The sequence below is a fragment of the Rattus norvegicus genome, assembly GCF_036323735.1.
Source record: "Rattus norvegicus strain BN/NHsdMcwi chromosome Y unlocalized genomic scaffold, GRCr8 chrY_unlocalized_27, whole genome shotgun sequence".
Classification (NCBI taxonomy): Eukaryota; Metazoa; Chordata; class Mammalia; order Rodentia; family Muridae; genus Rattus; species Rattus norvegicus.
In genome coordinates, this window is record NW_026947386.1 from 249,219 (window position 1) to 275,965 (window position 26,747).

Genomic DNA, 26,747 nt, shown 5'->3' on the forward strand with positions numbered 1-26,747 from the left:
CTTTACGGGTCACCACTTGCCATGTCCACCCTCGACCAGCATGGAAGACAAGAATAGTGAAGATCTTCTTCGACGAGTTTTACTCAGGAACGTTGATACAATTTTCTGACCACAGGGAACCCCCAAACCAAACTTAAATAGATAGTGCTGGCCAATCCTAGCAAGCCAAATGGGTCATGCAGATAGGCTTTCAAAATGCAGAATCTGGCAGGCCAGGCGGCATAGCCAAATAAGGAATAGTTTACTAAAAGGAGAGCTCACCATTGGGAGGGTGGAAGGCAGAAACTAGCACCAACTTAGAGTCCTGGCACATCGCAGCTGCCTACAGTTGCTTTTCAAGGAATTTACAATAAGAAATTCAAATACAATATTCATTCAATAAAAGGTCTGTAGGGAAAATACTAGACTTTGGGAAACAGAGAAAACCTAGAAAATTGAACTGTATGTCACAGGAAAAAATCTGTGACATACAGAATAATAATATTCTCTAGAAGAATCTCCAACACTCCATGTTCCTACATCTTTATTACCCATGCCAAGCCCCTGAACAAGTTTCTCCATTCAGAACATGAAACCACTAGTGAAGCAGAGAGAAATCTCTAGAATTAGACAGATGGAGTACATAAAGTTTTCCACTGTGTCACAGGAGACATACTTTGAAAGTGGTTACTGTTTGACATGTAATTCAGAGAAATTGGGGAGTGATAATAAAGAGGATGAAGAGATTGGAAATGGGTAGAAGGATGCTGGCCTTCTATCTTGGTATAAAAAAACAAGGAAGAAATATGTGGTCCTTTGGAAAACTCAGAGAGCCCTTGGTAGGGGTTGAGTGGGATGGCTGAAGAGATAGCCTTGATCTGAGCTTCTATATAAGGGAATAAGGAACTGTGAGGCTCTTAGAAGCTTGTAGACTTCCCTGTTCTTATGGTTCCTGGAAGTCAAAGGGTTTATATCATTTATTTCTTTATTCCAAAAGCCAAGTGTTGTGAAGGGCACAGTTGTTTTCCTGAGAACTCATGACCTTTACACTTTTTCGCAAGAAGAAAAGGTCCTAAGGAAGAAGGGAAAAACAAGTATTGTGTCACTAACTAAGGTAAACACGTACATGCTTTGTATACCTATCATGCACTTTGTGTCTGACACTGATATTTGGGAGAGAGAAGTGCTTCTAGTTGGGACTTCAATAACTCAGTCATTCCACTAGTATTACTCTACCACTTCAGATTTCTGAGTCAATATTTGTGATGGCTTTGCAGCTTTCTTTTCTTTTATATCATTCATTTTTTTATATTTAAACAAAATTTATTGCTTTTTAATTAGATGTTTCTATATATACATTTAAAATATTATTTCCTTTCCCAGTTTCCTGTGCATAAGATCCCTACCTGTTCCATATCCTTCTTCTCTAACCAAACTTTCTGCCGCATGACATTGCCTTGAACAGGGAGACAAATTAGAGGGGACAAGGGCTTCTCTTTTCAATGTTGCCCAAAAAGGCCATCCTCTGCAGCATATGCATTTGTAGCCATAGACTACTCCATGTACTTTCTCTGATTATTGGTCTAGTTATAAAAATCTCTGGTTCATTGGCATCATTGTTCTTATGTGGTTTAAAGCACGTTCAGTTCTTCTAATCCTTTTTTTTTTTAAATTTAACCACATGTCTGTTTTCAGTTCACTGGTTTGCTACTAGCATTCACTTCTGTATTTGACATGCTGTATCTGTGTCTCCAGTAAATATCTATATCCAGTTCCTTGCAGAATGCACTTCCTACCTTCATCAATCTTATCTAGTTTTTTTTTTTTTTTGGTCTGATGTATACATATATACTTTTGGTGGCTCTTACACCTATAAAGTTAATTGGAAAGTTAACATGGATTCTGACCAACTACGTCAAGAATATAGAATTCAAAAATCACAATTTCAAAGAGACTCCCCCTGTTTTTATGAACCTATTGAAGTAGACTTTATTTTTTCTCTTTTATTCAGAGCTGGGGAAGGAACCGAGGGTCTTGCGCTTGCTAGGCAAGCGCTCTCCATTGAGGTAAATCCCAAACCTGAAGTAGACGTTTAACTGGTCCTCAGGTCATTCTTTTCCCTGCACATCATCCAGTATCTTACGTTTGGCCTGAAGAAAGAATCATGGTAAATCATCCTAAACCCTCAATTCTGGCCATGGGAACACTGGACGCTAGAGAGTGTAGTACTGATATCAAATGGGACAAGAAACAGAATTCAATAGTCAATGTTTTCTTTGTTCTCCTGATGTCTGGTAATTTTTTGATAAAATAAGAATTTGGGAGATTACATTTGAAGTAGGTACACAGAATTTACACTATTATACTTACTCTATATCAGGGCCCCATATGTGACAATATCATTGCAGAAAATGGTACTTGAAAACAGAATTTTTGAGATCAATTTCTGAGAAAAATTTACAAAGTCACCTAACAAGTAATTTACAATAAGAAATTGAAATACAATATTCGTTCAATTATACATCTGTAGGGAAAATACTGGTCATTGTGATACAGAGAAAACCTAGAAAATTTAACTGTGTGTCACAGGAATGAACCGGGGATTAAAAATATTATCTAGGAACATCTCCTACACTCCATGTTCCTAAATCGTTTTCACCCATGCCACGCCCCACAGCATGTAACCACTAGTCAAGCACAGAGAATTCTCTAGCTTTAGAGAGAAGGTGGATATAAAGGTTTCCACTGTGTCATAGGAGACATACCTATAAAGTGCAAACTTGAATCTGGTCAATGTAAGGAAAGGTGTTCATCAGGTAGGCCATGACAGTTTTCAGTGACATCATTGTTAGGCATTCCCTGAAAACTCTCTTCTAACCTGGAGAGCACTAGATTCTTCTGTGATGTCACAAGTGTTGTTGTGACTGCAACTTCCTCTGAGATATTCTTTCAGTACTTCTAGGGTTTACTAATAGGCCTCTACTTCAGAGCACATTTGGGAGTGATAACAAAGACGATGAAGAGAATAGAAATAGGGAGAAAAAAGCTGATCTTCTTTCCTGGTATAAAAAACAAGGAAGAAATATGTGGTCCTTTGGAAAGTTCAGTGAGTCCTTTGTAGGGTTTGAGTGATATCGCTGAAGAGATAGCATTGATCTGAGTCTTCCACATAAGGGAATCAGGAGCTGGGAGACTCTCAGAAGCATTTCCACGTCTCTGTTCTTATCTGGACTTCTCTGTTCTTATGGTTCCTTGAAATAAGAGAGTTTATATCATTAATTTCTTTATACCAAAAGCCAAGTGTTGTGAAGGGCACAGTTGTTTTCCTGAGAACTCATGACCCTTACTCTTTTTTTCAAGAAGAAAAGGTCCTAAGGAAGAAGGGAAAAACAAGTATTGTATCCCTAGTTCTGAATAAACTCCTCCACGCTTTGGATACCTATAGTACAGTTTGTCTCTCACACTGATATCTGGGATAGAGAAGTATTTGTAGTTGAGACTTCATCATCTCAGTCTTTCCACTAGTATTACTCTGAATAACACTTCAGATTTCTGTGTCAAGATGTCTTTTTACTTGGCAGCTTTCTTTCTTTCATATCATTCTTTTTTTTATTTTTTACCAAAATTTATTGTTTTATAACTGGATGTTTCTATATTTACTTTTAAAATATTATTTCCTTTCCCAGTTTCCTGCCCATAAGGTTCCTACCCGTTCCATTTCCTTCTTTTCAAACCAGCCTTTCTGCCGCAATGCATTCCCTTGAACTGGGAGACAAAGTAGGGAATACAAGAGCTTCTCTTTCCAATGTTGCCCAAAAAGGCCATTTTCTGCCACATAGGCATTTGGAGCCATAGGTTAGTCCATGTACTTTCTTTGTAAATCTGTCTATTATAAGAAAGCGCTGGTCACTGGCATTGTTATTCTTCTCGGGTTGAAAGCACCTTCAGCTCTTTGAATCCTTTTTCAAAATTTACCAACAAGAGGTCTGTGTTCAGTTAACTGGTATGTCCCAGCATTCACTTTTGTATTTGACAGGCTGTATCTGTATCTCTCAGTAAATATTTATACCTGGTTCCTTGCAGAATGAACTTCTTACCTTCATCAATCTTATCTAGTTTGTTTGGCTGATGAGTACAAATATAATTTTGGTGGCTCTTACACCTATTTTGTCAAGTGGAATGTTTACATGGATTTTGCTGAACTATGTGAAGAATGTAGAATTAAGAAATGACAATGCAAATAGATTCCGTCCTGTTTTTATGAACCTATTGAAGTAGACGTATAACTGGTCCTCAAGCCATTCTTCTTCCTGCCCATCATCTGGTATCTTACATTTGGTTTTAAGAAAGAATCTTGGTAAAACATCCTAAACCCTCAGTTCTGGCTATGGGAAAACTGGAAGCTAGATAGTGTAGTACTGATATCAAATGGGATTAGATAACCAAATACAATAGTCCATGTTGTTTTTGATTTCCTGATGTCTGGTAATTTTTTTATTAAAATAAATATTTGTGAGTTTATCATTTGAAGTAGTTTTACAGTATTTATGCTGTTATACTCACTATATAGCTGGGCCCACTTTGTGACAAAAATCATTGCAGAAAATGAAATTAGAAAACAGAATTATTGAGTACACATTGAGGAATATTTACAAAACCCCCTATCAAGGAATTAAACATAAGGAATTGAAATACAATATTCATTCAATTAAAGGTCTGTAGGGAAAATACTGGCCTTTGGGAAACAGAGAAAACACAGAAAATTGAACTTTATATCAACGGAATGAAACTGGGAATAAAAATATTATCTAGAGGGGCTGGGGATTTAGCTCAGTGGTAGAGCGCTTACCTAGGAAGCGCAAGGCCCTGGGTTCGATCCCCAGCTCCAAAAAAAAGAACCAAAAAAAATATTATCTAGAATTATCTCCTACACTCCATGTTCCTAAATCTTTTCTACCCTCTCTAATTTTCTCCATTCAGAGCATGTAACCACTTGTGAAGCAGAGAGAAGTCTCTAGCTTTAGAGAGATGTGTTATGTATAGGTTTCAACTGTGTAACGGGAGACATACTTGGAAAGTGAAAATTCGAATCTGGTCAATGTAAGGAAATGTGTTCAGCAGGTAGTCCACAGCAGTTCTCAGTGCCATAATCATTAGGACCTCCCTGAAAACTCTCTTGTAACCTTGAGCGTCCTAGCTTCTGTGATGTCACAACTATTGTCGTGACTGCAACTGCCTCTCAGTTATTCCTTCACCAATAGGTTTTACTAATATTCTCTAATTCAGAGCAAATTGTGGTGTGGTAACAAAGAGGAAGAAGTGTTTGGAAATGGGGAGAAGGAAGCGGGCCTTCTGTCTTGGTATAAAAAATAAGGAAGAAAAATGTGGTCCTTTGGAAAGTTCAGTGAGTCCTTTGTAGGGCTTGAGTGATATCGCTGAAAAGATAGCCTTAATCTGAGCCTTATAAATAAGGGAATCATGAGCTTGGAGACTCTCAGAAACAACAGGACTTTCCTGTTCTTATGGTTCCTGAGGGATTATATCGTTCATTTCTTTATTCCAAAAACCAAGTGTTGTGAAAGGCACAGTTGTTTTAATGAGAGCTAAGGACCTTTACTCTTTTTGTCAAGAAGAAAAGGTACTAAGGAGAAGGGAAAAACAAATATTCTGTCCCTAACTCAAGTTAATCATCTCCTCTGTGCTTTGGACACCTATAGTGCAGTTTGTGTCTGACACTGATTATTGGGAGAGAATATTCTTCTAGTTGAGACTTCATCATCTCAGTCTTTCCACTAGTATTACAATGACTATGACTTTAAATTTCTGAGCCAATAATTGTTATGACTTTGCACATTTATTTTCTTTTATATCATTCATTTTTTTTATATTTTAGCAAAATTAATTCCTTTTAACTAGATTTTTAAGTAGATATAAACATTTAAAATACTATTTCAATTTCCAGTTTCCTGATCATATGTTCCCTACGCATTCCATTTCCTTCTTCTTTTTTTTTTTTTTGTTCTTTTTTTCTGAGCTGGGGACCGAACCCAGGGCCTTGCGCTTCCTAGGCAAGCGCTCTACCATTGAGCTAAATCCCCAACCCCTTCCTTCTTCTCTAAACAGCCTTTCTGGCTCGTGACATTCCCTTGAATTGGAAGAAAAACTAGGAAGGACAAGTGCCTCTCTTTTCAATGTTGCCCAAAAATGACATCCTCAGCCACTTATTCATGTGGAGCCATAGGTCAGTACATGTACTTTCTTTTTATATTTGTCTAGTACAATAAAGCTCTGTATCATTGGCATAGTTGTTCTTATGGTGTTGAAAGCACCCTCAACTCTTCTAATCCTTTTTTAAGATTTAGCAACAATATGTCCGTTTTCAGTGCACTGGTTTACTACCACAATTCACTTCTGTATTTGACATGCTGTATCTGTGCCTCTCAGTAAATATCTATATCTGGTGCCTGGCAGAAAGCACTTCTTACCTTCATCAATCTTACATAGTTTTGTTGGCTGATGTATACATATATACTTTTGGTGGCTCCTACACCTAAATGTTTAAGTGGAAAATTATCATGGATTCTGGCCAAATATGTCAATAGTGTAAAATTAACAAATGACAATTTCAAATAGACTCTCTCCTGTTTTTATTAACCTATTGAAGAATATGTTTAACTGGTCCTCAAGACATTTTTCTCCCTGTCCTTAGTCCAGTATCTTATTTTTGGCCTTAAGAAAGAATGATGATAAATCATCCTACCCTTATGTCTGGGCATGCAAACACTGGAAACTAGATAGAGTATACAGGAATGACCTGTGAATAAAAATATTGTCTATAAGAACTTCCTACACTCTGGACTTTTCTGTTCTTATGGTTCCTGGAAGACAGTGGGTTTATATCATTCATTTCTTTATTCCAAAAGCCAAGTGTTTGAAGGGCATATTTGTTTTCCTGATAAGTCATGACCTTTATACTTTGTCAAGAAGAAAAGGTCCTAAGGAAGAAGGGAAAAACAAGTATTGTATGCTTAGCTCCAAGTAAACTCATGCTTTGGATATTTATAGAGCACTTTGTGTCTGACACTGATATTTGGGAGAGAGAAGTGCTTCTAGTTTAGACTTGATCATCTCAGTCTGTCCACTAGTATTACTCAGACTACCACTTCAATTTCCTAGGAAATACATGTGATTACTTGGCATATTTCTTTTCTTTTATGTCATTCATATTTTTTAAAGAATTTTATTGCTTTTTTTAAACTGGTTGTTTTCTATATTTACATTTAAAATATTAATTCCTTTCCCAGTTTATTCCCTTAAGATCCCTACATGTTCCCTTTTCTTACTTCTATAACCAGACTTTCTGTCCATTGACACTCCCTTGAACTGGGAGACAAATTAGGGAGGACCAAGGGCATCATCACCATTTTTGCCCAAAAAGGCCATCCTCTGCCACATATGAATTTGGAGCCATAGATCAGTCCATGTACGTTCTTTGTTTATTGGTCTGGTATCCGAAGGCTCTGGTTTATTGGCATTGTTGTTCTTATGGGGTTGAAATCACCTTCAGCTCTTCTAACCTTTTTCAATATTTACCTACAAGAGGTCTGTTTTCAGTTCACTGGTTTGCTACTAGCATTCACTTCTGTATTTGACATGCTGTATCTGTGTCTCTCAGTAAATATCTTTATCCAGTTCCTGGAAGAATGCACTTATTAGCTTTATCAATCTTATCTAGTTTTGGTGGCTGATGTATATAAATAATTTTGGAGGCTTCTACACTTACGTTGTTAGGCGGAATGTTAACAAGGATTCTCCCCAACTATGTCAAGAATGTAGAATTCACAGATGACAATGTAAATAGACTCCCTCCTGTTTTTATGAACCTATTGAAGTAGACATTTAACTGGTCCTCAAGCCATTCTTCTCCCCTGCCCATCATCTGGTAGATTACATTTGGCCTTAAGAAAGAATCATGGTAAAACATCCTAAACACTCAAGTCTGGCCATGGGAACACTAGAAGATAGATAGGGTAGTACTGATATCAAATGGGAGTAGAGAACCGAATTAAAAAATCCATGTTATACTTTGCTTTCCTGATGTCTGGTAATTTTTTTGGTAAAAAAAAAGGATTTGGGAATTCATCATTTGAAATAGGTACACAGTAGTTACAGTGTTGTACTCATTCTATAGCTGGGCCCCCTTTGTGACCAAAATCATTGCAGAAAATTTAATTGGAAAACAGAATTTTTGATTACACAATGAGGAACATTTACAAAGTCCCCTATCAAGGAATTTACAGTAAGAAATTGAAATACAATATTCATTCAATTAAAGGTTGTAGAGAAAATACTGGCATTTGGGAAAGAAAGAAAACACAGAAAATTGAACTTTATGTCACAGGAATGAACCTGGGAATAAAAATATTATCTAGAATTATTTCCTACACTCCATGTTCCTAAATAGTTTCTACCCATGCTAAGCCCCTGCCTAACTTTCTACATTCAGAGCATGTAACGACTAGAGAAGCAGAGAGAAGTCTCTACTTTAGAGTGATGTAGTACATACAGGTTTCCACTGTGTTTCCTGAGACATACCTGGTAAGGGCACTCTTGAATCTGGTCAATGTAAGGAAGTGTTCAGCATGTAGATCACGGTAGTGCTCAGTGACATTATCATTAGAACCTCCCTGAAAACTCTCTTATAATCTGGTGACCCCTAGCTCCTTCTGTTGTCATGACTGCAACTGCCTCTCATATTTTCCTTCAATACCTCTAAGGTTTACTATTTGGCCTAATTCAGAGACAATTTGGAAGTGAGTAAAAAGAGGATGAAGGATATGAAATGGAGACAAGGAAGCTGGCCTTCTGTCTTGGTATAAAAAAAAAAAAACGAGGAAAAATATGTGGTGCTTGGGAAAGCTTAGTATGTCCTTGTTAGGTGTTGAGGGGTATCTCTGAAGAGATAGCCTTTATCTTCGTCTTCCACATAAGAGAATCAGGAGCCGGGAGCCTCTCAGAAGCATCTGGACTTCCCTGTTCTTTTGCTTTCTGGAAGTCAGAGAGTTTATATCATTCATTTCTTTATTCCAAAGTCAAGTGTTGTGAATGGCACAGTTGTATCCCTGACAGGTTATGGACTTTATACTTTTTGTCAAAAAGAGAAAGTTACTAAGGAAGATGGGATGGACAAGCATTATGTCCTCAGCTCAGAGTAAACTCTTCAATGTTTTTGATACCTATAGTGCAGTTTCTGTCTGATACTTCTATCTGGGAGAGAGAAGTGCTCCAGTTCAGATATCATCATCTTAGTCTTACCACTTGTATTACTCTGACTATCATTGTAGATTTCCAAGTGAATAGGTATAATTAGTTGGCAGTTTACTTTTATTTTATATCTTTCATTTTTTAGCAAATTTTATTGCTTTTTTTAACTGGATGTTTCTATATTTTCATTTAAAATGTTATTTCCTTTCCCAGTTTCCTGCCTAAAAAATCCTTTACTGGTTACACTGCCCTTCTACTATAACCCTCCTTATTACCCCTTGACATTACCTTGAACTTGGAGTCAAAGCTAGGGAGGACCAAGGACTTCTTCTTCCATTGGTGCCCACCAAGTCCATCCTCTTCCACATATGCAGTTGGAGCCATAGCTCTGTCCATGTACATTCTTTGAATATTGTTCTAGTATCAGAAAGCTCTGGTTCATTGGCATTGTTGTTCTTGTAGTGTTAAAGCCCTTCAGCTCTTGTAATCTTTTTTTTTAAATCTAAAAACAAGAAGTCCATTTCCAGTTTACTGGTATGCCACTAGCATTCACTTCTGTATCTGGATAATCTAGCTGTGTCTCTCAGGAAATATCTATATCTGACAGAATGCATTTCTTTTTTTTTTCATGTGTATTTATTTGATTTATTCATCCCTTCTGACAAAAGGCATTCATATTCTCTATTGTCAAGCTGATGATTAATATGCAACACAGTTAATAATCCTAACAGTATTATTTTTATTCTTTTGTCCAGTGGTCTCTGGATTCCTTAGTTGGGTGCTTTCCTTTTGGAAAGATACGAGCAAACAGCCCTACTGAAACCTTTACGTTGGGTCCTTACACTGACTAGCAGAATATATCTTTTCTACAGCAAAATGCTTTGTGGCAACAGAAAAAGCATTATCTTTCAAATTGAAATTATAAACATGCCTTATGTGAATAATTATACCTATATTCCCCTTTATCTTTGTATAAATTTAAAATCGACAGGCATTTATCTTTTTTTTTTTATTAACTTGAATGCATTTCTTACCTCCATCAATCTTGTATAGTTTCGGTGGCTGATGTATATATATGTACTTTTGTTGGCTCCTACAGCTATAATTTTAGCTGGAATTTTAACATGAATTCTGCGCATCTAGGTCAAGACTGTAGAATCCACAAATGGCAACACCAATTAGACAAATTAGACTCCATCCTGTTCTTTTGAAACTACTTATATTGAGGCTTCACTGGTCCTCAAGTCATTCCTCTCACTTTCCATCCTCCTATATCTTATGTTTGACTTTAATAATGAATCATGGTAAAATATCCAAAACCCTCAAGTATGGCAATGAAACACAGGAAGGTAGATATTGTGGAACTGATATCAAGTGGGACTAGAGAAACGAATTAAATAGTCCATGTGGTACTTTCCTTTATTAATGTCTGGTAATTTTTGGATAAAATAAGGATTTGGGAGTGTGTCATTAAAGTATGTATACAGTATTTACACTGTTATGCTCATTCTATAATTGGGCCACCTCTGTTGCCAAAAATCATTGCAGAAATGGAATTGGAAAAAAGAATTTTTGACTACACATTCAGGAATATTATAAAGTCCCCTATCATGGAATGTACAATAAGAAAATATAATATAATACTCATTCCATTACAGGACTATAGGGAAAATCCTAGTGTTTTGAAAACAGATAAATCTGAGAAAATTGAACTATAGGCTATAGGAATGGACCTGGGAATAAAATTATTATCCACATTAATCTCCTCCACTCTAGGTTCCTAAATCTTTTCTACCCATGCCAAGTCCCTAGCTATCTTTCACCATTCAGAGCATGTAATCATTAATGAAGCCAAGAGAATTCTCTAGCTTTAGAGATACAGTAGGTAAAGTTTTCCACTGTGTCACAGGAGACACTCCTGTAAAGTGCACCCTTGTATCTACTCAATGGTAGTAAAGCAGTTAAGAGGGTAGTCCATGGCAATTCTCAGTGATATCAACATTAGTCCCTCCCTGAACAATCTCTTATATTCTGGAGAGCCCTAGCTTCTTCTGTGATGTCACAAGTATTGTTGTGTCTTCAACTGCACCTCGGATATTCCTTCAGTACCTATAGGATTTACCAATTAGCCTTCTGTTCAGAGTAAACAGCCATTTGGGAGGGAGAACAAAGAGGATGAAGATATAGAAATGGGGAGAAGGAAGCTGGCCTTCTGTCTTGGCATAAAATTAAAGAAGAAATATGTGGATCTTGGGAAAACACCCTGGGAAGATGGCTTTAATTATTTTGTTCTATGGGTTCACCAAGCTCATGAAGAAGTTGCTGAACCTTTTGCCAGATGGTAAAGTTTCTAGATACCCCTTATTTGATTTTGATGGTCCTGGGGATTGTATGACTGATGGTAAATGTTTCCCAGAATGAGTGCTAGAGCCAGGTTGATGTTTAGATGCTTTAGAAGACATGGAAAATTTTTTTATATTCTTGGGCTAATGGCACAAGGTCTACATGATTTTTTTTTCGATGTGGACTGTCCTTCAGACCTTTGTAAATATAAAAAAATGGTTTTGTATCTTTGAAGTCTAATTTGCACAGTGACAAATCACTTTGAGCATGGAGAACACTTTCTGGAGCACTAGCGAGGGGTGAAGAAATTCCGTGAAACCTAGGGCAGATGGTGAACATGCCTTTTCAGTTGAAGGAGGAGTTACTTGAGCATCTTGGGACAATAAGGAATGTCTGGCATGCCCTTGTAAGGATTGGCAACCTTCCACAATTCCTTAGTATTTTTTGAAAATTCCACGTCCCTTTAGGCAGATGGAGAAGGTGTGAGACTCACCTGAGGAGTAGTTGTAGCTCTAGGTGTCTCTTTGGCAGCAAAAGATGGCACAAGATCCCTTTAGGCAGAAGGGGTAAGGTTGAAACAGTCTCCCTTAGAGGAGAAATTCCTAAAGACTCCATCAAAAGGATAAAATCTTAACCCTTTGTTTCTAGAAACTCGATGCCTGTGGTCCAATTTGGTATACGGAGAATGTCAAGTATTTCTCCACAGAGTGGACATGTGAAATAAATCTAATGGGGTAGATGGGGATAGTTGTAAAGCATGCTTTTCAGATGCAGTATATCCTACGACATCCTTCTCACATGAGGAAGGTCTTAACGTATCGTGTATATATGTGGAAATCCTGACTGTGATGTCAGAATGGGGGGAATGTATTAGAGCTACCTCTGAGATGTGACCTCTCCTAGAGAAACAGGGGCATATGTGAGAGGTCTGAGACACTCATGTGCAGATAAGGAGGTTCTAGACATCGTTGTGTAACTGTGTAAGTTCCAAGAAAAATTTCCTCTGCAGGAAAAATGGAAAGAGACTTTCATATTGAAGTATTGAAGTGTCAGGTTCCCTACCCTGCTTGATAGGCAAAACAGGTTCCAAGGCCCCTTCAGGAGATAAGGTAAAATTGAAAGGCTTTTAGGTATTTGGCAAGTGTCTGGGTCAGTTTGTGGGTATAAAGAAGGACTGGAAACCCTTTGTGCATATTTGGAAGAGTGTGTAGCATCTTCTGTAGTTGGGGAAGATGGCTGATCTTGAGGAGATTAAGAAGTTCCTATAGTCATCTGTGAAGTTTGCGGAGGTCATATCCATTCTTTGCACAAATGGAATCCAAGGAATCCCTTTCCTCAGATGTCGAGGATGCTACAGACACTGGTGTTTGCATATCATGTTCCCCTACTCCTTGTTCATATATGGTTGGATACATGACCTTCTCTACATATGCAATATGTCCTAGAACATATTTTGTACATGTGTTGCGTCCACAAGCCATTTCTAAATATGTGGCTGTGGGTAGAACTCCTTTTGTAGATGTTTCTTGTCCTGCAGACTCTTTTTGAGATAGAGTACTACTCAGAGAATCATGCTCAGTTTTGGGAAATTCTAGCATCTCTGATGTACATGTGGAAAATTTTGGAGCCCCTCTTTTCAGGACAGAATGACATAGAGTCCCCTGAGGAGGAAGGGTATGTTTTATCTTCTCTGTACATTGTATCAATATGGAGTCTGCATGACTCCTTGACAGTGTGTTATGATAAAATTGTCTCTTTTGTGCTTGATGACAAGTCAGGAGGGTCCTTTTTGGTGGTAGAGGATATTTAAATATTTCTCTGTTTTATAGGGACATTGGAAGTACTGGGGGAGATGGTGAGGGTGCTAGATCATATTTTTTATGTGAAGAAGGCACAAGAGTTCCTTAGGTGGACTCACAATTTTCTAACATATCTTGTGTGGGTGTGGAACTCTCAAGAGCCCCTTCAAAAACTGGCAGTCATTCTTGATCTAATGGTGTACATGCAGAAAGTTTTGTCACTCCTCTTCTGTTATGTGTGTTATGAGGTTGACTTGAGGATTTGTGACTGTATTTTGCCCCCCTTGGATCATAAGTGATGATTTAAGTCCTTTTTTAATAGTAGAGGACTTTGAAGTTCCTCTTGGATTAATAGGGATTTCAGAAATCCCCGTAGTCAGCAAAATCAGTTTTCAACTCATTTTACCCGAAGCAGATTGCATAAGGCACTTTGGTGGAGATGGGGGACATCTTTGAGTGTCTCTGTGAGTGGACATAGCTCTCTGCCAAGCTTTGGCAGTTGGGGAAGTTATTAAAGTCTCATGCAGAGAGTGGGCAGGACTTAATCCTTTTGTGTAATATGGAAATCATTGAGATTACCTTTAAGAGAAGAAGATGTGCAGACCATTTTGTTTGATGGGGCTTGTTGTACCTCCCCTCGACCAGAGGGGTCTTCTCCAACACATTTGGAGGAGAATTGGAAAGACTGGAGACCTGCAGAATAGGGAATGAACATTTGAAACTCCTTTGGAAACTGTGTGAGACAGAAGAGTGGACATTACTGAGACCTCAGGGAAGGAGAGACTGCCACCTCCGCCCACCTGTTCTCACAGGCCTAGCCCAAGAGGAAAGTGCATAGTGCATCTGGACACATGTATATAGGAGCAGTCAAGCTGCAGGAGCCCTGCAGTCCAAACTGCAACTGGATCTGAACTGGTCCTAACAGCATCCTACTCCCAAATCTCGTGTGGTGTGGTCAGACTGAGACCATCAGAGGGACAGAAACCCCTGAGAATTCTGCTCACATTCCTGACTTAAAAAAAAAAAAACACCCAGCTCCGTCTGGGCCTCCTGTGCATAGGGACATAGGAGCAGTAGGGGCTGGACGTTTCTTCGTGCCTCTCATAAAGAACTGAAAGTCAGCCTGATTGATTCAGATTGGCTGTAAGCAAATAATTTTCTGTGCCTTGGAAAGGGTTTAAAATATTTTCATTAACTTTTGATATGAAATTAGTTAGGACTTTGAGAAAAGGGGGCAGAGAGGCCCTAGAACGTATGTATTTAATTTTTTTTTTTTTGCTTTCTAGAGTCTAACTTCTTAAGTTGTTTGTACATTTTGAATATTACCCACTATCAGATAAAGGATTGTTAAAAATATTTTCCCAATCTGTTGGTTACAGCTTTGCCCAAATGATGGTGTCTTTTACCTTACAGAAGCTTTCGTGTTTTATTAGGTCCTATTTGTCAATTTGTGATCTTAGAGCCTACATCATTAGTGTTTTGTTCAGGAAACGTTCTCCTGTGCCCATGTGTTCAAGACTCATCCCAAACTTTTCTTCGATTAGTTTGAGTGATTCTGGTTTGATGTGTAGGTCCTTGATTCACTTGTACTGAAGCTTTGTACATGGTCATAAAAATGGGATAATTTGCATTCTTGTACAAGCTGACTTCCAGTTGAACCAGCACTAATTGGAAAATGCTATGTATCTTCCTTTGGATGGTTTTATCTCCTTTGCCAAATATCAAATGATAGGTGTGTGGGTTCATTTCTGGGTCTTCATTTCTATTCCACTAGTCCATCCATAAGTCTCTTTACAAATACCAAGCAGTTTTTATCACTATTGCTCTGTAATACTGCTTGAGTTAAGGAGTAATGATTCCCCCAGAAGTTCTTTTATTGTTGAGGATAGTTATAGCTGTCCTGGTGTTTTCTTATTCCAAATGAGCTTGCAAATTGCTCTTTCTATCTCTATTAAAGAATTCAATTGGATTTTTGATGGATATTGCATTGCATTGAATGTGTACATTGCTATTGGGAAAATAGTCATCTTTCCTATATTAATCGTGTCAATCCATGAGCAAGGAAGCTCTTTCTATCTTCTGAGATCTTTCTCAATTTCTTTCTTCAGATACTTGAACTTCTTGTCATACAGATAATTCACCTGCTTGGTTAATCTCACACCAAGATATTTTACATTATTTGGGACTATTGTGAAGTGTGTGGTTTCATTATTTTCTTTCTTAGCCTGTTTATCCATTGCAGAGAGGAAGGGTCCTGGTATGTTCGAGTTAATTTTATACCCTGACACATTATTGAAGTTGTTTATCAGGTTAAGAAGTTCTCTGGTTAAACTTTTGGGGTCAATAAGTGTATACACCTCATTTGGCAAGGAAGACACAACATGGTCAGATTCTTCTCTACAGCCTTTATGGCAATGCCACCTCTTTGGTGATACAGGGACCTCTAGCGCCAAAAGCACTTGCCTTCTATACCCAACAGGCTGTGGCTATGCTAATTGTCCTTCAGGGATTGGCGGAGAATGAATCACCCCACTATCACCCCTGCTACTTTTCCTTCAGGGATTGGCGGCGCATGAATTCCTCATTAGCTTATTACCATCCCATCAAATTGATGCCAGGGGCAAAACCCGCACATGTGCAATATCTTTGGTCACAACAGGAGGGCGCCGGATCACCTAATTACACTACAGCCACCCTGGCAAGGGGACAAGCGTGTGCATGTCCAATAAATCGTTTACTACCAGACAGGACTGGATGTCGGCCCCATTTATGCTTTACGTCAACGCTCCCTACACTGAAGTGTTGTTGAATTTTGTCAAATGCTTTCTCAGCATCTAATGAAATGACCATGTGTCCTTATCTTTGAGTTTGTTTATATGTTAGATAACATTGACGGTTTTCTGTATATGAAAATATCTCTGCATCCGTGATCATGATGGATGATTGTTTTTTAGATTCAGTTCACAAGAATTATATTGAGTATATTTGCGTCAATATTCATAAAGGAAATTGGTCTGAAGTTCTCTTTCTTTGTTGGATCTTTGTGTGGTTTAGGCAGTTAACATGATCTACCTGTGTCTCTCAGGAAATATCTATATCTGGTTGCTTGCAGAATTTACTTTTTAGATACATCAATCTTATCTAGTTTTGGTTGAAGGAGGTATATATATATATATATATATATATATATATATATATATATATATATACTTTTGATGGCTCCTACAGCTATGTGGTTAGATGGAATTGTAACATGGATTCTGCGCAACTAGTTCAAGAATGTAGAGTTGAGAAATGAAGCAAATAGAATCCCTCTTGTCTTATGTTTCTACTGAAATTGAGGTTATACTGGTCCTCAAGCCATCCTTATTTCTACCCATGTTCTCTTATCTTATGTTTGGCCTTCAGAGACAATCATGGTAAAACATCCGGCCCTCCAGTCTAGCAATGGGGACACAGGAAGATAGATAGTGTAGTACTGATTCCAAAAAGTGCTAAAAAAGTGATTTCTATAGTCATTTTGTCCTTTGCTTTGATGAAAATGGAATTAGAAACAATTTTTGAGTACACATACAGGAATATTAAAGTCTCTTTTCAAGGAAAGTACAATGAGAAAGTGAAATACAATATTCATTCAATTAAGGTCTGTAGGCAAAATACTGGACTTTGGGAAATATAGAAAACCTGGGATACTGAACTGTAAGTCGCAGGAATGTACCTGGGAATAAAATATTATCTGGAAGAGTCTCCTCCACTCTATGTTCCTAAATCTTTTCTTGCCATGCGAAGCACCTGACTAACTTTGTTCAGAGCATGTACCCACTAATGAAGCAAAGGGAAGTCTCTACCTTTAGAGAGAATTAGTATGTAAAGGTTTCCACTGTGTCACAGGAGATACTTCTGGAAATGGCACCCTCAAATATGGTCAATGCAAGGGAAGCTGTTTAGTAGGTAGGCTATGGCAATTCTCAGTGACATCATCATTAGTCCTCCCTGAAAAATCTCTTGTATCCTGGAGAGCCCAAGCTTCTTCTGTGATGTCACAAGTGTTGTCATGACTGCAACTGCCTCTCAGATATTCCTTCAGTACCTCTAGGGTTTAGAAATTGGCGACTAATGCGGGGTAAACAGCCATTTGGGAGGGAGAACACAAAGGATGAAGTGACCAGACATGGGGAGTAGGAAGCTGGCCTTCTGTCTTGGTATAAAAAAAGGAAGGAATACATGGTCAATGGGTAAGCTCTTTAAGTATTGTGTAGGGCTTGACTAGGTTCACTGAAGAGATCACCTTTATCTGAGCTTTCCACTTATGGGAATCAGGAGCTGGGAGCCTCTCAGAAGCATCTGGACTTTCCTGCTTCTTATTTTTCTTGGGAGTCAGACAGTTTATGTATTTCATTTCTTTATACCAAATGTCAGGTTTTAGTAGGGCACTCTAGTTTTTCCAAGGAGCTCATAGCTTTTATCCTTTTGCTAAGAAGGAAAAGGTCCTAAAGAAGAAAGGTAAGGCAAGTATTGTGTCCTCAGCACAGAGTAAACTCCTGCATGCATTGGATTCTAATAATGCAGTTCGTGTCTGACACGGAGATGTGGGAAGGAGAAGTGCTTTTAGATGAAACTTCATCATATCAGTCTTTCCACTTGTATTACTCTGAATACCATTCCCTGACAGTGACCCCTTAAAATACTGAGTCAATTGGTGAGATTAGCTGGCAGATTTATTTTCTTTTATTTCTATCATTTTTTTTTAGTTTTTAAACAAATTTTATTGCTTTTTTAATTGGATATTTCTAAATTTACATTTAAAATATTATTTCTTTTCCCAGTTTTCAGACTATATGATTCCTTACCGGTCCCCTTACCCTTCTCCTACAACCACCCTTACTGCCCCTGGACATTCACTTTAATTGGGAGCCAAACCTAGGCAGGACCAAGGGTTCTCCTTCCATTGTTGTCCAACAAGGCCATCCTCTACAACATATGCAGTTGGAGACATAGGTATGTTCATGTACATTTTTTGAACATTGGTCTACTACCAGAAAGCTCTGCTTCATTGGCATGGTTGTTCTTATGGGTTTGAAAGCACCTTCACCTCTTCTAACCTTTCTCAAAATCTACCAACAAGAAGTCCATTTTCAGTTCACTCATTGTCCACTAGGGTTCATGTTGGGGTTTGCCCTGTAGTTATCTGTGTTTGGTACTAATTCCAATGCCCCAAGGTCAGCTGCATAGTCCTGTACTCAGGACTCAGGTTACTTCACCAGAACCACCTGCCTATTGAATTTGTGAAGTATATGTGAGTGGCAGGAACAGGATAGAAGGAGGGTTGTCATGGGAGGAGAAGGAAGAATGGGCGGGAGAGAAGTTTGAAAGAAGAGGAGAAGACTAGAGGAAAAAAGAGAGAAAGGAAGATGACAGAGTGAGAAGCCATGGTAAGTGAATTTGAGATTTTGCTCTGTGTATTTACATGTTATTATTAATGTTCCTAAGGGATGGATGGTACCCAGATTTGTATGTTTAAGTGGGCAATTATATCTATTCTACTAGATCAAAGATTATTGTGTTGTGTGTTTTTTATGTGAGGGTTTGAGTATGGGAAAGTGTGTGGTGGCAAAAAACACTGTGCAGCCGAGGAGTGGGAATGTGTTTCCTCCAAGATATCTAGCAGAGAATTTCAGACATATTGGTGCCAGAGTTAGCAGGGTAACAGGAAATTTTACTTTTTTATTTTCATATTTTTACAAAACACATTCTTTTCTGTATATAATATGCTCTAGCTGTGTCTCTCAAGAAATATCTATATCTGTTGCCTGGCAGAATGCACTTCTTAGCCTCATCAATCTTATCTAATCTTATCATATATATATATATATATATATATATATATATATATATATATATATATATATCCTTTGCGTGGCTCCTGCCGCTACGTGGATAAGTAGAATTTTCACATGGATTCTGCTTAACTAAGTCAAGAATGTAGAATCCACAAAGGACAATGTCAAATAGACTCCCTCCTTTTCTTATTAACATATTGAAGTTGAGGTTTCCCTGGACCTCAAGCCATTCCTCTCCCTGTCCTTCTTCTTGTATCTTATTATTCCAGAAGAATGAATAATTGTAGAACAACCGCAAACCTCAAGTCTGGCCACGGGAACACAGTAAGGTAGATAATGCAGAACTGATATCAAATTGGACTAGAGAATCGAATTCTATAGTCCGTGTTGTCCTTTGCTTGACTGATCCCTGATAATTATGGGATAAATTAAGGATTTGGGAGTTTATCATTTCAAGTAGGTACACAATATTTACACTCTTATACTCATTCTATAGCTAGGCCACATTTGTTGCCAAAATCATTCCAGAAAATGGAATTGGAAAAAAAAAGTTTTGAGTACACAGTCAGCAATATTTATAAAGTCCCATATCGAGGAATGTACAATACGAAAGTGAAATAAAATATACATTCAAAACTTGAGATACAGTCAAGGTTTTCTTTCCTTAATTTGAATGATTGCTTATACAGCATGTGAATCTGAACTCAGACCCATGGTAAACCTTCTGACTGAGCTTCATTAGTGCCAAGAATACAAGTTTGCACCATCTTTGTAAATATTTGGACACTTTGCTCAATGCTTAGCACATTTTGGAAAATCCCCTGGTGTTAAGAAAGAAAGTATTAGATATGAAAATCTGTGAGAATAAATCATTTCTAAGTTTGATTTTTGTGGCTACAGAGAAAGACTTTTACTCCGATGTAAGTGAGTGTCTAAAACTGTTAAAAAAAACCATTATCTCTCATCTGCAAGAATTCCTTCTAATGGCTTACTGCTCTGTCTTCCAGGAGATGAGTGTCAATTGTGTCAGTTGCTCCTTGTGGCAGGAAAAGGGCTTGTTTTAAAAATGCTTTGCAATTACCAAGAACTTTGAGGTTTCTGGAGAATGCTTCCTCCTGTTAACCTTCATTCTGCTCTCATAGCATTTGCTATCTACACAAATCCATCTGTACACACCCCCATCCACTTCTTTCTGGCGAACTTATGTATCCTGGAAGTTGGTTACACTGGTTCTGTCATACCGAAAATATGGAGAGCCTTGTAAGTGAGATCTGAGGAGTCACTCAGGAGGGATGTGCCACACTTTTTCTTCACACTTTCAGGTATAACTGAGTGCTGCCTTGGCAGCCATGGCCTTTGACCACTGTATGGCCCTAATTAACTATTCAACACAAATGAGTCGAGAGGTATATGCCCATTTGGCATTTTTTCATCGGGAATAGGTTGCCTTGTAGGGTTGGGACAAAACTACTTGAGACCCACATGTAACCACCTACAAGTAGGTGATAAATTCTTGGTCATCTTCCATACCACAGTGATATCCATGCTGAACCCCATTGTCTATAGGTAATGAACCAAGAAGTCAAGGCAGAACTGAGAAGAACTCTGGGTTGGAAGGAAGATCTGATAATAAATAGGTAATTAAGGATCCCAAAGTGCTCTTTCAAAAAGGTGAAAAGTCTGTGAAAGAAAGAAAACAAAACCACTATGCTCTTTCTTGCTGTCTTCAAACAAAGTTTAAGAAACGTAACTTTGTTTTACAGTGTTCTCTTTATTCACCACCATGCTTAATTGCAAACAATTGTAAAGCATGCTTGCTACTAAATTACTTTAGTAGATTAGTCCAGTATTTAAACATTATCATCTGGGCAGAGTTTAAACCACAAACTAATATCTCATGGGCCTTGAAAATTCCCTATATCCATTCTTAGCTCTTTGGAAATCTTCCAGAAATTGTTTGTAAATGATCTCAGCTCATTATGCTACAATTCCATATTCCTCAGTACATGTAAATTCATTGCATTGGACTGGAACTGCTAAGTAGTTCTCAGGAGAGTGAATTGATAGCCTCTGCTTTGTGTACCATTTGGTCAGTCCATACTTCAGTTCTGGGCACCCAGGGCCTATGATTTTGGAACATGAGTAGTCTTTCCTCCCCTTTTTGATTTCTAATAGGGCGGTGTAAAAGAATTTCAACCAGGTGATTCTCAACATCAATATCATAGTTTCAGATAAACACACACAAACACACACACACACACACAGATGAACAAACACACACGTACAAACACACAGATACACACACACATAAACACACAGATACACACACACTAACACACACAGAAACATGCAAAATTGCTCCTTACTTCAAGTTTACTTAATTACTTACACACACACACAAACACACAAACACCTGCTTCTTACATTCAAGTTTACTTAGTTACACACACACACACACACACACACACACACACACACACACACACATATATCTGCTTCTTACCTTCAACTAGACTTAGTTATTTTCATAGTTATTTGTTTATATATTCACTGTACCTACTGCACACTGCCCCCCTCAGGTTCACCTTCTCACAATCTTTCTCCTAGCCCTTTCTCCTCTGATCAGGAGTGGACCCCATGAGTATCTCCTCACCTTGGATATCTAGTCTCTGTTATCACATCCTCTGCTACATAGGCCAGATACAGCCGCCTAGATGGATAGGGGTGTGGAGGTAGAAGTCATATCCAGAAAGTGGCAGAGACCTGGGGTAAGAGATGCCCATGAATCAATGAGTGTTTCCTTAGCTGAGACTCACAGCCTCACTGATATGGACCTGAAGAAGCCATCTCCTGTAGCCAGAGAGCAAACCAAATGGAGTGAGAGAGACACCAACTTTTGACCCAAAATTTATTCTGACCACAAGAAATGAAAGGTCCGTGCATAGAGCAGTGAGTGTGGAATGATTGACCAATGGTTAGTGCAGATTAAGACCCACCCCATTGATGAGCACTGATCCCTGACATTATTAATGAAACTCTGATATGCTTGGAGAAAGGAATCTTAGATGTCTTCCCTCTGAGAGACTCCACTAAGCTGCTGACTCAGACAGAAACAGACATCAACTAGCCAAACAATGGGTAGAGCTTGGGACTCTGATGGAAGAATAGAATGAAAAGGATTACGGCATCTAAGGACATAGGCACTCCAGAGTCTTCATGTGGGTACCGAACAACTAGAATTGGGCTTTCCCAAAACATGTTGACCATAGATGGGACATCTGTGTCTTTAAAATTCATTTATTTAATTATGCACTTTACAACCCAATATCACAGATGTGCATTCTGATTTTTTTAAAGCAGGTATGAAATTTTTATACAGATGTCTAGATTTCTGTTGTTTTAAAGATTCTTATAAGGGTACTTTTAAAGATAAATAATACAATTTACAATAATACATTTCTCTGTAAATTCAAATTGCTCACTTATGAAGTTATGTTGGCCTTGGGAGTAATTTGTTTTCTTTAGGTGTACTATGTAATATTTCTTCTAATACAGTATTGGGTATCACTTTTTTCAGCACTAAGCAAGAGAAGCACACTAGAGCATGATCACAATTGTGTAATACAATATTCAATAAATTAGTCGTCTATAGGGAAAATACTGCCAGTTGGGGAAAAGAGAAATCATAGAATATTGAACTGTAAGTCACACGAATGAACCTGGGAATAAAATATTATCTAGAAGAATATCCTATACTTTATTTTCCTAAATCATTTCTACCCATGCCAAGCCCCAGACTAACATTCTCCATTCAGAGCATGTTACCACTAATGAGGACAAGAGAAGTCTCAAGGCTTAGAGAGATGGAGTACATAAAGGTTTACCCTGTGTCACAAGAGAGTCTCCTGGAAAAGGCACTCTCAAAACTGGTAATGTAAGGAAAGCTGTTCAGCAGGTAGGCGTTGGCAGTTCTCAGTGACATCATCATTAGGCCCTCCCTGAAAAATCTCTTGTATCCTACAGAGCCCTAGATCCTTCTGTAATGTCACAAGTGTTGCTGTGACAGCAACTGCCTCTCAGATATTCCTTCAGTACCTCTAGGGCTTGCTAATTGGCCTTTAATTAAGAGTAAACAGCCATTTGGGAGGGAGAACAAAGAGGATGAGGAGATCAGAGATGGAGAGAAAGAAGCTGCCCCTCTCTATTGGTATAAAAAAGGAAGAAATATGTGGTCCATTGCAGAAATCAGTTAGCACTGGGTAGGGGTTTAGTGGGTTCCCTGAAGAGACAGCCTTGATCTGAGCCTTCCACATATGGGAATCCGGAGATGGAAGCATCTTAGAAGCATCCTGACTTCCCTGATCTTATGGTTCCTGAAAATCACAGAGTTTATATCATTCATTCTTTATTCCAAAACCCATGTGTTGGGAAGGGCACAGTTGTTTCCTGAGAGCCCATGGCCTTTATTCTTTTTGTCAAGAAGAAAAACATCCTAAGGAAGAAGGGATGGACACGTATTTTGATCTTAGCTTAGAGTAAACTTCTCCAGGATTATGATCCCTTTAGTGCAGTTTGTGTCTGACACTGATATGTGGGAGAGAGAAGTGCTTCTAGTTCAGTCTTCATCATCTCAGTCTTTAACTAGTATTACTCTGACTACCATTCCCTGACAGTGACTCTCTAGATTTCAGAGTCAATAGGAGTGATTAGCTGGCAGTTTCTTTTTATCATTTTTTTGTTTACTTTTTACCAAATACTATTACTTTTGTGATTGGATATTTCTATAATAACATTTCGAATATTTTTCCTTTCTCAATTTCCTGCACAAAAGTTCCCTAACCGGTCCACCTCCCCTTCTTCTATAAACCCCCTTGCATCCCTTTGACATTCCCTTGAACAGGGTGCCAAACCAAGGGAAAACCAAGGAATTATCTTTCCATTCGTGCCCATCAAAGCCATCCTCTGCTACATTTCCAGTTTGAACCATAGTTCTCTCCTTGTACATTCTTTGAATATGAGTTTAGTACCAGAAAGCTCTGGTTCATTGGATTTGTTTTTTTTTATGGGGTTGAAAGTCCCTCCAGCACTTGTAATCCTATCTCAAAATCTACCAACAAGAGACCCTTTCCAAGTTTACTGGTTTGCCAATAGCTTTCATTTCTATATTTGATATGCTCTAGCTGTGTCTCTCAGGAAAGAACTATATCCAGTTCCTGGGATCAGGGACTTCTTAGCTTCATCAATCTTATCTAGTTTTGGTGGCTGATATAGATATCTGCACCAGGAATCTAGAGAAGACCTTTTAGTGCAGTTTTTGTGTTGTAAGAGGTTCATCTCAATTACAAATTTCCAACGGCCACATTCCCTTAGCATGATTTTCATATGATGCTTTGATACAGTGCTTATTATTTTCTATAGTTCTTGGCAAAAGAATAAAAATAGAAACAGTAGTCTGTCAATGTACAGTAATATATTTGCATGAATCCATCATGTAGAAGAATTACAGGATAAAGAATTGGAAAACCAGATGTCTTTCCTTTTGTGGACCAAGACTTGATAAACTGGACAATATAAAAATCTTAGACAAGTTGTCTGAAGTTTGTTCTTTCTTTCAATCATGGGTTCCTAGGGAAGGATTTCAGGTATCAAGAGTCAGAAATAATTACCTTTATTTCTGACCCAACTCACCTGCTGAATAACTCATTCTCAGAAATGAAGAAACTCTGTTTCCATCCTGCAATAATGTGTATATATCTATATATCGTTCATAGAATGGATACTTTTGACTCTTAGTTTCAAAGCAAAAGTCTGGGGAGACACAGGATTAATTCTTTTAAACATTAATTCTCAGGTTGATGTTTGATCTCAAAAGTTCATTGCAGGAGTTGCTTTACAACAGTCATTCTCTGATCTGGAAGAAACACATTTTAAATGTTGTGAAATCTGTTACAAGAATATCAACTACCTTTCTCCCTTCCCATTTTTGAACTGAATTATTTTCCACAAAATGTCTGTTGTCTCAGCTGCAGTCTGTATTCCCACAGACTAGTCTGAATCTTGCTTTTAGCACTGCATTTATGATACATCAATGTGATTTCCTTTCCACGTTCACCACTATTAGAATTTTTCAATTCTTCAATTCATCTGATGGGTCTAATCTACATTGTCACCAAGGATGACACTTGAGAGTTTAGGGATCCTTAGGTATAATGCTGTATCCACAAATAACCTACATGGATGACTGGCAGACTAGAGAATGACCATGTCTATACCATATATGTATTCCTGTAGGTTTCACAAAACTTCTCTCTTTGGTTGAATTTGATCCATTTCAACTAATACAGTACAAAAGAAAGGATAAAAGTCATGCACATGTCCTGAAAACATAGCCCATGCGTTTTGAGCATTTGCTAAGCATAGAACCAAAAGGGTAACCCAATTCTATGTGAAAATCTCACACTCAACTGGCTTCAGTGGGAATTGCATGTGTATGGTGCATAGCACGTAAAGCAGGCAAAACAATTGTGTAAAAAAGAAACAATAACAGTGTCCTTTGCCTTACATAAGCTTTGCAGTTTTATGAGATACCCTTTGCCGATTCTTTATCTTAGAGCATAAGACATTTTTTTTTTCAGGAAATTTTCTCCAGTGCCCATGTGTTTTACATTCTTCCCACTTTCTTTTCTATTAGTTTGAGTGCATTTGGTTTGATGTGGAGGTCCTTAATCCCCTTGGACTTAAGCTTTGTATAGGGTGATAAGCATGGATTGATCTGCAGTCTTCTACATGCAGACCTCACATTGAACCAGCACCATTTGATGAAAATGCTATCTTCTATTAGATGGTTTTGGCTCCTTTGTCAAAAATCACGGGACCATAGGTTTGTGGTTTCATATCTGGGTCTTCAATTCTATTCAACTGGTCTGTCTCTCTGTCTCTGTAACAATACCATGCAGTTTTATCACTATTGTTCTCTAATACTACTTGAGTTCAGGGATAGTGATTCCCCAAGAAGTCATTATATTGTTGAGGTTTTTGTTATCTTGGGTTTTTCGTTATTCCAGATGAATTTGGAAATTGTCCTGTCAAACTCTCTGAAGAATTGGATTCGTGTTTTGATGGGGATTGCATTAAATCTGCAGAACGCTTTTGGTAAAATGGCCATTTTTACCATATTTATCTTGCCAATCCATGAGCATGGGAGATCTTTCGACCTTTTGAGGTCTTCTTCAATTTCTTTGTTCAGAGGCTTGAAGTTCTTACAGATCTTAAACGCAAATTTTTCTCTCCTTCTTTAATAGGGGAACAAGAATACCCTTGGCAAGGAATAGGGAGGCAAAATTTAGAACAGAGGCAGAAATATCACTCATTCAGAGTGTGCCCCATATGTGGCCCATACATATACAGCCACCCAATTAGACAAGATAGATGAAGCAAAGAAGTGCAGGCCAACAGGACCCGGAAGTAGATCTCTCCTGAGAGACACAGCCAGAATACAACAAATACAGAGGCGAATGCCAGC

At 38.2% G+C, this 26,747-nt stretch overlaps 2 long non-coding RNA genes across 3 annotated transcripts; both read right to left on the bottom strand.

The window, feature by feature from the left end:
* Positions 1 to 946: 946 nt before the first annotated feature.
* Positions 947 to 10,922, bottom strand: LOC134484666 (uncharacterized). Of its 2 annotated transcripts, none has more exons than XR_010062272.1 (2): positions 9,532 to 10,922; positions 947 to 1,051 (listed from the first exon to the last, which is right to left on the bottom strand). It is a non-coding gene; the product is annotated as an uncharacterized LOC134484666 (long non-coding RNA). The 2 variants fall into 2 exon arrangements; XR_010062271.1 differs by lacking the exon at positions 9,532 to 10,922 and adding an exon at positions 2,745 to 5,611.
* Positions 10,923 to 11,842: 920 nt separating this feature from the next.
* Positions 11,843 to 17,548, bottom strand: LOC134484667 (uncharacterized). The gene is made up of 3 exons (XR_010062273.1): positions 17,234 to 17,548; positions 13,965 to 14,078; positions 11,843 to 12,137 (listed from the first exon to the last, which is right to left on the bottom strand). It is a non-coding gene; the product is annotated as an uncharacterized LOC134484667 (long non-coding RNA).
* Positions 17,549 to 26,747: the final 9,199 nt, after the last annotated feature.